Source organism: Ascaphus truei, chromosome 7, assembly GCF_040206685.1.
Source record: "Ascaphus truei isolate aAscTru1 chromosome 7, aAscTru1.hap1, whole genome shotgun sequence".
Classification (NCBI taxonomy): domain Eukaryota; kingdom Metazoa; phylum Chordata; class Amphibia; order Anura; family Ascaphidae; genus Ascaphus; species Ascaphus truei.
In genome coordinates this window covers 88,200,535-88,211,247 of record NC_134489.1, presented here as the reverse complement: position 1 = coordinate 88,211,247, position 10,713 = coordinate 88,200,535, and positions in this window count along the sequence as shown.

Genomic DNA, 10,713 nt, shown 5'->3' with positions numbered 1-10,713 from the left:
GCAAACAATTATATACACTGTCAGCGCTATACAAGAAAAAGCTATTATTATTATTATTAAGCACATTCATTTTCTATAACATTTAATAATATTTTTCTTAAGTAGCACCTCCAATGTACACAGCACTTTACATACAATTTGTAGGTACAACGAGTCTCTGTTCCATTGAGCTTACAATATAATTTTGTGCCTGAGACACAAGGAGATAAAGTGACATCTAAAGTCACAAGAAAAACTGGCACCAGGATTTATATTGGGTTCACCAGCTTCAATGGCAGTGACATCACCACTGATCTGCTCCTACACTAAACTATGCGTAGTCTTATGTTACTGCATGTCAGCTTTGTGATTTCTGCAAACCTTTACAATTGAACTAAAACTATACATTTTATCGGGCCAGATCTTCGACTGTGCCACTGATTGAACTACCTGTGCTGAAGCAGGGATATCATGAAAACCTGACCTGTTGGTAGCTCTTGAGGACCTGCACTTGATAAACAAAAATTTACCAACTAGTTATGATTTTGGGTGTAATTATATATCTGCTGTGGCCGCTCGTTAAGGGCATTTTGGTGGGAAATCCCAGCTGACTCGGACCAGAGGCAATAAAGACAGCAGGAGATGAATTATCTTTGTCATACACGACTGGAAATATTACATATACAGTAATAACTAAATATATTGTAAATGCATCACACATTGCAATTTACAAGAACAAAATATACCGTAGGTGCGTTAGCAGATAAGAGCATTGGAGAGGACAGGCCAATGATACCTGTATGTATGATTATTCCTTGGTCAGTTTTTTAGCTAGATGCTGTGTCAATTCGTTTGTTCTGTAGTGGCGCAAACATTTGTTTAATATCTCATCTAGCATTTGACCTGTTTTCCTGCTGGAAATGAACCAGCCATGAACTACATTGGTCGTCTGAAAAAAATGCCAAAGAACATTTCACAGCATGATAGAAAGCAATAGCTGTTGAGTGTGAAATAGGCTGCCCGCTCCTGGCAAATGTATGACACTTGGTAGGTCATGTTTGTACAATTAGAAATTACTTCTAGTGAATACAATAGATATGAAGCAATACTCCTTTCCTCTGACCTCCGACCTACAACTGTGTTTACTTTATGGCTAATGTGTCTGTGTTGTAAAAAAGCATTTTATCTGCAGCCTTCTGAAGACAGTTTTGTAGACAGTTTTGTCTACTTATTTCCAAATAGTACAGTAGGGCCCCACTAATACGGCGAGTTCCGTTCCATAGCGCCGCAGCAAAGTGAAAATCGCCGAAAAGCGGAAACCGGCTATTTGGGGCGTCTCCTACCCTTCTGCGCATGTACAGACTTGCAGAGCCCCCTTCTGAGCATGCGCAAACTCAGCCGCTCCCCTGTTCTGCGCATGGCGACCTCGGCTGCCCCCATTCTGCGCATGCACAGACATGGCGGCCCCCTTCCCGGTAGCGCCGTATTGGCAGATCTCCGAAAAGCGAGGCCCTACTGTATTACATATATATATATATTTTGAGGCAAAAAGTGACACTGTGTGCTCATTTGCATGTCATTTCCCAGAATCCCTTGCTGCAGTGGAAGTGCTGTATGCTGGGTGATAATGGGGAAAGGCGGGGTTGCAGACCTGCCTAAGACATGGAGATGAGCATACAGTTGTATTTGCATATTTGCTTTCCTGTGGAGGGTTTTTGTCACTTTTTTTACTCACCATAACTTAACTCAGTATTATGGTATAGCCTATCCCATAGCCTCTTTGCATACCCAGTTAAAATCAACCCCACACTGATGAGACCCATTAAGGTTGAAACAGCTGTCTGTGGGTGGTTTTCTGGGTATGCACCTTAACCCTGGCTGTGCTCAAAGCTGTGACCATGCAGCAAGCTTAAGCCTATAGGGAACCATGTTAAAAATGGTTTTTGAGGCAAAAAGTGACACTGTGTGCTCATTTGCATGTCATTTACCAGAATCCCTTGCTGCAGTGGAAGTGCTGTAAGCTGGGTGATAATGGGGAACGGCGGGGTTGCAGACCTGCCTAAGACATGCAGATGAGCATACAGTTGTATTTGCATATATATACATACATACATAATATATATAACATATTGTTCTCCCTTTTGTCTGTTGTTAATACTGCTAAACATATGTAACCCCTCTAATTTGTCTCAGACGGACACCTACTGCTGAGGTGGGGACCTGCGTCCTCCCCCTATACATTATTCCCCTCTGGTCCTAGGTCAGGCAATGGGGAGGTAGACTGCAGCAATGTTTTTATTTCAATTGTCTTTATAAAGTAATTAGAATTGTCTACACAGGTACGTTATGATCCTCAAAAGAAGGATCATTGACCATATTCACAGTACATAGAAAACATAACACTCCCCAATAAACACTGCACTGTCTTTCTCTATGGCCACCCAAACCTGGGTCTGAAGGCCTGTGTAATGGTGCCGGCACACTGTTGGGGCTCTTTTTTACTGTATCAGTGTAGCAGGCCTGTGCTTTACAAAACTCTTCGGTAGCCCTTTACTCTGCTTCTGTGGAAGATCCCCTCTGATGGTGTCCGTGCCTCTGACTGCTCTCCAAAGGGAGCTCCACTAGGCCCTGTCGTCTGGCCGATCGCACTCCCTTCAGCCAGTGTCCGCTAACATGGGCGGACTGTTGACTGGCTCTCGGTCACCAACGTTCAGTCCTGAGACTCCTCGGGCTCCAGCAGCTCTGCTCCGCATGCTCTGCCAGACTCTCTTAAAGACTCCTCATTACTTAGTCCCTTATCTCACATCCTGTGTCATTGGCTGCTGTCATGTCCAACATTAGTCACACGCTCGGTGCACTCTGTAGAGGAGTCTGACAGGGCAGTGTGTGCTGCATACATCTTGCACAAACCGATTTGTCATCTGTCATTAACACTTACTGAGTTAGTATCAGTGGTGGAAATGGCAGGGGGGGGGGGGCATGCGGAGACTGTTATCCCCCTAGTTCCTGAGATCAATTAAAAAAATGTAGATGAAATATGAAAAATTGGTAAATTTAAATTATATATGTACCTTTTTTTTCTTTTTAGACATATTTCTTTTTATTAATATAGTCCTGCTAGCACCACCTATCAACCAAGTAATGAACTATTTGTCATAAAGATGTAGCCAACTTTACTGTCTGCGGCACCGCAGGTCCTTGCGGTGAGGTAACCGTACCCCAACCGCAAGCAGCAGTGGCTGGGACAGTAAAGTTGGCTACATCTAAGATTATCGCAGCACGGGTCTGCAACTTTTAGGCTATTGCTTGATCTGCACTTTTAAGCGGTGGTATACCATAAGACACATAACAGTGCCTAAAGACACCTTACAACCCCTTAATTTGACGGTGCCTTATGGCAGGGGTGCGCAAACTGGGGGGGCGCAAGATTATCCGCGGGGGGGAGGTTTAGAGGCTTTGCGCGCTTCCCGAAGGCAATTAAATGCCGGGGAAGCGGCGAAGGCCTCTGTAAGCTGCACTTACCTTGGTTCAGACGGCTTCTGGAGACGCGTCGCCATGGAAACGCACGACGCCCAGAACGTCTGTGGGGGGTGGCAGAGAGTTTGACAGCAGACAGGGGGCGCTGGAGAAAAAGATTGCGCTCCCCTGCCTTATGGCATAGCACGGCTTAGTACAAATGAGCCTTTTGTCCGGGGAGGACGGACGGGTTGGTGAATGGTTTTGTGGTACTGTATAGGAATCATAGTATTGCTTTTTGGTTAATGTTTTTTTACTGGGAAAGGGGAATTTTCCTCCCAAACATGACATTTTTAAGCAATAAACGTATGTCAATAAAAAAGTGTTATGTTCCTAAAGCAGAATTATAATTCACACTGCAATCCATATACAATATATGTTTTGCAATTGTCTTTAAGAGAGTTCAATTGATTGCAGTTTTGTATACAGTTTATCTAAAATCAATAAACATAAAAGAGTTGTGATATTGAAAATTCTTGTGAAAGAAAAGGTCCTAAAATATATTTTGGCATAGCATGTCGTTTTGTGTAGTGCAAAGGATTTAATACAATGAATTGAAATGTTTCTTATTATTAAACATTTAGATTTTGTTTATTGGTGATATTTCCCTTTACATCTCATACCTGTGTGTATATAATGTTCGTGCTTATAATGAGGACGTGTAATCTGAATGTTGGGGGAGAGGAATAGGCAGGTGAAAACTCTGAAGTATAATAATAATTTCAGAAATTAGCAGTCATTAGTCAATAAGGAAAAGGCTCATAATTAATCTAAATTTGTTGTACATTTTTTTTACATTTCTGCCATATGGCTATAAACGTATTAAATACATCTGGTCATCAACGGATTGATGATGTAAGGGAATAAATTGATTATATTCCTGTTATATGTTTCTTTTTTATGAGGGAACAAATTCAGCCATTTTTAAGCAATGTCCTATTTAACCAGCAGGGGTCCCCATTCGTGCAATATTAAGTTGTGCCCTTACTCTCAATGGTTCTTTACTATATTAAAGCAATTATTACTATATTTCTTTAAATCCAGCTATTATTAGGTATTTCTGCCTCATGTATCACGCAGAATCCCTACAATTCACCGTTAGTAGGGTTGCCAGACATCCTGTATATACGGGATTGTGGAGGAGGTCTGTGAGGAGGTGGAGGCGACTGTTAGGAGGAGATGGAGGGGGGCTGTGAGAAGGGGTGCAGTGAAGAGGTGGGGGGGGGGGAGGAAGTGAGGAGGAGGAGGGGGCTGTGAGAAGGTGGAGGGGGCAGTAGCAGGTGGAGGGGGCTGTGAGGAGGAGATGGGCCAGTGAGGAGGTGGAGGGGGGAAGTGAGGAGGAGGGCGCTGTGATAAGGTGGAGGAGGCAGTGAGCAGGTGGAGGGGGCTGTGAGGAGGAGATGGGGCAGTGAGGAGGTGGAGGGGGCAGTGAGGAGGTGGAGGGGGCAGTGAGGAGGTGGAGGGGGCAGTGAGGAGGTGGAGGGGGTATGTGAGGAGATGGGGCAGTGAGAAGGTGGAGGGGGCTGTGAGGAGGAGTGGGACTGAGAGATGGAGGGGTGGGAAAATCCTCTATTTACCCCCTCCTTCTTGCTGCTGGTGCTATCTCTCCTAATCTTGCACCCACCTGCTCTCACCCACGCCTCCCTGTCACCTCTTTCCCTGCTAATGGTGTTAACCTATCTAATTTAATGCAAAGGAAGCATCCCAATAGCCTGCACACATGGCTACTGTCCCACACCCACAGTCACTATCTACTAACCATTGTGGCCAAGCACTGCCATCTTCTGCACGCATTCCCTCACCTGCAGTCTCTTTAAGTCTCCCATCATACCACTAAGGCCTTGTCCAGGGTGGAAAGAGGCGCGCTGGTGCTCCAGCGCTGCGCCCTGCTTGACCGTGCTTTTCCTGGCCGGCTAGGTGCGCGTGCGTCTGGGGGCGCGGCCCCGACGTCACGGAGCTGGTTCCCCCTCATTAGGCGAACCGCTCACGTGACGCGCTTGCGAGTAGCAAAATAATTTTTGCTTGCTCGGCAAGCGGCTGAGCGGCGAGCAGGCGCGCCCGCCCGCTCACGCAGGGCGCAACGTGTCCAGGGTGAGCGCGCGTGCCCGCTCAGCACCACCCTGGACGAGGCCTTAGATTGTAAGCTCTCTGGCGTAGGGATTTCCTTTCCTATTGTCTGACTTTGCTGCGCTTTTTGCATTATTATAATTATTGTCTTTGTGAAGCACTGAGTACACTATCGGTGCTATATAAATAAATATATACATACATACAATTCAATAGCTACAAAAATAGAACAAAAGCCTAGTTTGTTTGTGGCATGCAATAGTCAAAATAATGACCAGCATTTTATTCTTTGGTAGAGTTAAATTGAAAAGAGTTGACATGTATGCATGTATAATTTTATTTATATAGCCCCAACAGTGTACACAGCCCTTTACAAAATTGCAATACAGGGAAAATAAAGTTCAAACCATGTAAATAATAATAATAGCATGTTCTTGTATAGCATGCTAGTTTTTATGTAGCACTTTACAGAGACATTTTGCAGACACAGGTCCCTGCCCCGTAGAGCTTACAATCTATGTTTTTGGTGCTTGAGGCATAGGGAGATAAAGGGACTTGCCCAATGTCACAAGGAGCCGACACCGGGAATTGAACAAACACAGTGCTAGTCAGTGTCTTTACTCACTGAGCCACTCCTCCCCAAATGACAACATAAGGCAAAGTCAGGCCCTTCCCCAAAGAGCTTACACTCTAATTGGTATTCTGGCAGACTTACAGACACAGGCGTAAAAGTGCATTTATTAAAAGTGCAAGTCAGGGACATCAAATCCATTTGGAGTCATTAGTGTAGACATAAATAATGCAATAAGATGCTTCCAGAGGTGGATTTTCAGATGGGATTTAAAAATGGAAAGGGAAGATGCTTGACAAATATTGAGTAGAAGAGACTTCCATAAGTAGGGAGAGATGAGTGAAACACGTTTAAGATGTGAGAAGTCTGTAGAGGTATGAGTTGCAAAGATGAAACACCTTCGGGTCAACTCGAGGGTAAGAGGCGAGAAGGGGTGTAACGAGAGATCAGAGTTGATATACTGTATATGGAGGGACAGAGGAGGGTAGAGCCTTAAAGGAATGGAGGATAATATAGTTTTATACAGAGATTAATAGGAAGCCAGAAGGGAGATTTCAGGAGGTCAGATACAGAAACGAGTCTAGAAGAGCAGGAGATTATTTTAATACTGTTTAGCAATAAATGCAGTTACATTTCATCTGTCAGAGTCTTGCTAATATAATCTGTTCCAAGGAAATCTGTTTTTGTAATACAAATGTCTTGCATTGCTGAATAGGGTGTCTCCAAAGATGTGAATGGTGTTTTTGAATCCTGCAATAACAAAAGTAAGGTCAGTAGAAATCTTCCAAGGTTAAGACATTGTTTCTGAGGATAGGAAGGGTTGTTATTTTTCTAAAGTGGGCTGGATTCCACGTTGTTTGGATTATGAACAGATTCTTTTTAAAGGTCACAAAGTCAACATAAAAACACAACTTTTGCTGTTCACAGACGTATTTCTCCCACCAGGGGATATAGGAAGGGTCCTTAAGCCATGTAGACAATGTATTGCTTACCTACTAATGTATACTTGGGACTATAGATAGGGAAACACACAACCTGCTTACTACTGTAACGGCTGGACCCCCCTTGTCTGACCCACCCAATCTCACATTGGCCCATGTGGTCTAACCGGTCCCCATTACGTGATCGTGTATGGTGGTGCACCTGCAAGTAACAGGACTCCTGAGTCTCCCGCTTGGTGTTATTAGAGGATGTCATCAGGACAGGTAGCTGAGGTAGTGGGTGCGAGTCCAACTTACTTCATGTGCAGCGGCTCCACCTCATCAGGATCTGTGCTTACGCAGGGAGATGGTCCTGGTGAGGAACTCATTCTTGGTGGTGCCATCCACTGCTGAGTAACTTCACACTCACCCAGTGGAGGTATCTTTAACAAGGGCATCTTTATTTGCATGGTATGGGCCAGCTGCCCCTCACAGATAACAGCTCAGCCGCTCATCTCTTTGCAGCACTTCATTAGGAAGGTCCCTTTTCCCTAATAGAGCTGCTTTCCACCTTTACTCTCAAAGAGATTCCCCAGCTTCTCTGGCTGCTGTAATCTCCTTTCCTGAGCTGCTTTGTCTGTCAGCTCCTCTAACTCTGTTCACTCTGCTGTGTATGCTCACTGACTCACAGCTAGCAGGAGACACTGCAACATTGTTGCAGACCTTCACGTGCCTCTCAGTGAACAGAGCAGCACAACAACAGGAAACTGAACTTCTAACTTTAGGCAGTGCTGTGTCTTATATCACCCCCCAGAGAACAAACCTGCTCTGTACCACTAAGTGTGGGCACAATGCATGTTGTCACTTCCTTTGGGGACATATGACACCTCACCAGGGTTTGAGGGCAAACCTCCATTGATTGTTGCTGGTAATCCTGCATACTTACCAGGTTTACTGCCATCATGAGAAAGAGATATGTACACCAATCTTACACAAGGCTACATTCACCCCCTGGTGGAACCCCAACGTCCCGGCTGGGATCTAAATTTGCGGAACCTTCCTTCAGGTAGCACTGCAAAACATAACAACACATTACAGTACATATCTTTTCATCATAACATATAACGTATACATCTTAACTTAGATGTGTAAGAACTAGGATTACCCCATACTGGAGTATCCATTAGTGGTACTACTATACCCTCTTACGGTGGCTTGCGCACAGCATGGTCCACGGGGCTTAGAGCATCAATGCTGTAACACTCTAGGTGACATACTGGACATCCACAATCAGACCATAATTCTGGCATGGATGCTAATGAACCAAAAGGATCATGCCCATACACCTCCCTAAGGCATCTTCTGGAGATGTAGCATATCCCCTCTTGACTACACCACTTCTCATCTAACCCGCCAGGATCCCAATTTTCTTCTCCTGATCCTTCCTCTTCATCAGTGGAACCCATTTCGAACTTACTTTCTCCCTCCCATGGATGGTGAAAATAAAGTAACCACTTTTGGCGATCCCTAATAACTCTTCCTGACAGTGAGGGCACAGAAGGGGCTCCCCGGGCAATAGGCACCATATGAGCAACATTACCCAAATCCCCAGATGAAACTCCCAATGTCCCTGGGGACCCAAAGTTTGACCCAAAGCTCTTAGGATCACATCCCACCCCAACAGTACGATTGTCATCATTAGGGCTGTATAACATTCTTTGCATAGCCATTTTCCTCCCCGATCCCTCATCAGAGGTAAAACAGTCACCCCAGTCCAGATTTTCCCCAGTCCATTCTTCAAAAGTGGCTCGGGACTCCCCAGACAACCCTTGGCTAGACTGGGACCCATAGGAAAAAGTGACAGGGGCAGGGGTTTTAACTATGGCCTGGGGTTGGGCATAGGGAAACACCGCCGGCATACGCGGGGCTATGACCCGCAACTTCTCGCTACCTTGCCCAGTACCATCGGACTGGCACTCTGGTTCACTCGCCTCCTTACTCCCAGGCTTCCGCAGGGCCTGCTGGCTCTTCTCGGACCCAGGCAACCGGGTACAGCTGCTTGGCCGAGAGGACACGGCCATCTCGCTGGACTCGCCGCCATCTTGCATTGGGTTCCCAACCGGAACCTCTTCCTCCAGAACGACCTCCGCCGCTGGAAGTGATGGTTCTGCTCTCTGCTCCGTCCGGGCCTGGGCTAGGCCTTTCTCCACCATTGCCACCACCGGCACCTGTGGGGGGTTAGGAGGTTCCTCACCACTCCGCTGGCTGGCGATGTGTTCCTCTGTGGTAGGCCGGACTGGCCGTTGTAGGGCACACGGGCCTACATCAGGGTCCGCAGCCGATGGGATAAATGTCTCTTTATCTTCAGCTTCACTTGTGTGATCCGCCGGCTGGCGCATCACCACAGCTGGTTGACTACTGTCTTCAGTAGTACAGGATGGGGGTAGGGACATCTCCGCAGGGGAACAGCGTCGGGGCGCTTCGCATTCGCTGGTGGCCATCGGCCTGAAGCGGTCCTGCTTCGGCGGTACCAGTGGTAGCGATCCCGCTTCTCCCTGGGCAGTCACCTTACCCTTCGTTGATTCCGTCAGGAATGGTTCCATCATCTGGGGTTCCGGTATTGGAACCGGATCTGGAGCCGTCTCTGTCATCGGAGCTTGGAACTCCTCACGCTTAGGCAGATAAGGGCTAGACACAAGCTGGATTGCTCCTTTTGCAAAGAAAGTAGCTCCCCAAACAAGTTCTTTTCCCAGAGATACACAATCAGAGTCCTCACACCTCAAGCTGGTGATTCCGTCATTGGATACTTCCCGGAATCCTTTAGGCAATGAATAACAGGCAAAGATCCTATCACCCCTCCTCACTTTATGTATACACGGGCACAAAAGAAAGGAGTAAGTCACTCCGTTGGCCCGCCATGCCCCTTGTAGCTGAGGTTGTGCTTTGCTGCATTCTGTTTCTTTCTTAGGGGGAACAGAAGTTGCTACTGGCATTTCAATGTGCTCACTCCCCCTGGTGGACTCTAGAGGTGGGTCTCGTAGACTTGTAGGCTGACCCAGCACAGGGGCGGAGTGAGTCATAGTCCCTGAGGGCGCGGCTCCAGCTTTCGCGCCAAACTCCCCAACAGGGTGGAGTTTTCTCATTGGCGCCAATCCTGGCCAACAATTAGCAAGCTGCAAAGTTGCAAGACTTTCTGCAGCTGGCCCACGCGGTCGGTGTCCCGGGAACACGGGAACCGCCATTTTGGTTAGTACTGTCTTTCTTCATCACATTTGAGGTAGCGTTTGGCTGTTTGTATATTGAATGATAACAAAGTCCATTTCGTTCCTCCCATCTAGCAACACTGTCGTCCTCACTAGCCTCAAGGTTACTTTCTCGAGAGCATAGACAGGACAAACCCGGCGCAGCCACGGCTGTCACGCCAGTCTCCAACAGGCTCACAGAAGTCTCTTCTGTAGCTTGTTCTTCTTCCACGCACAGGTCATATGCATGTTCCTCGTTTACCCGCCTTCCTGGACCTTCTGCGCTCTGCAGATCCTCCATTCTGACGGTTCTCTCTAGAGGAGGGGCACTTTCTACCAAGGAGTGGTTCTGACTCTGTGCTGAACTACTCACAGTGCAGGGGCGGGGTTCAGGGTTTCGCACCCAACCCGGACAATA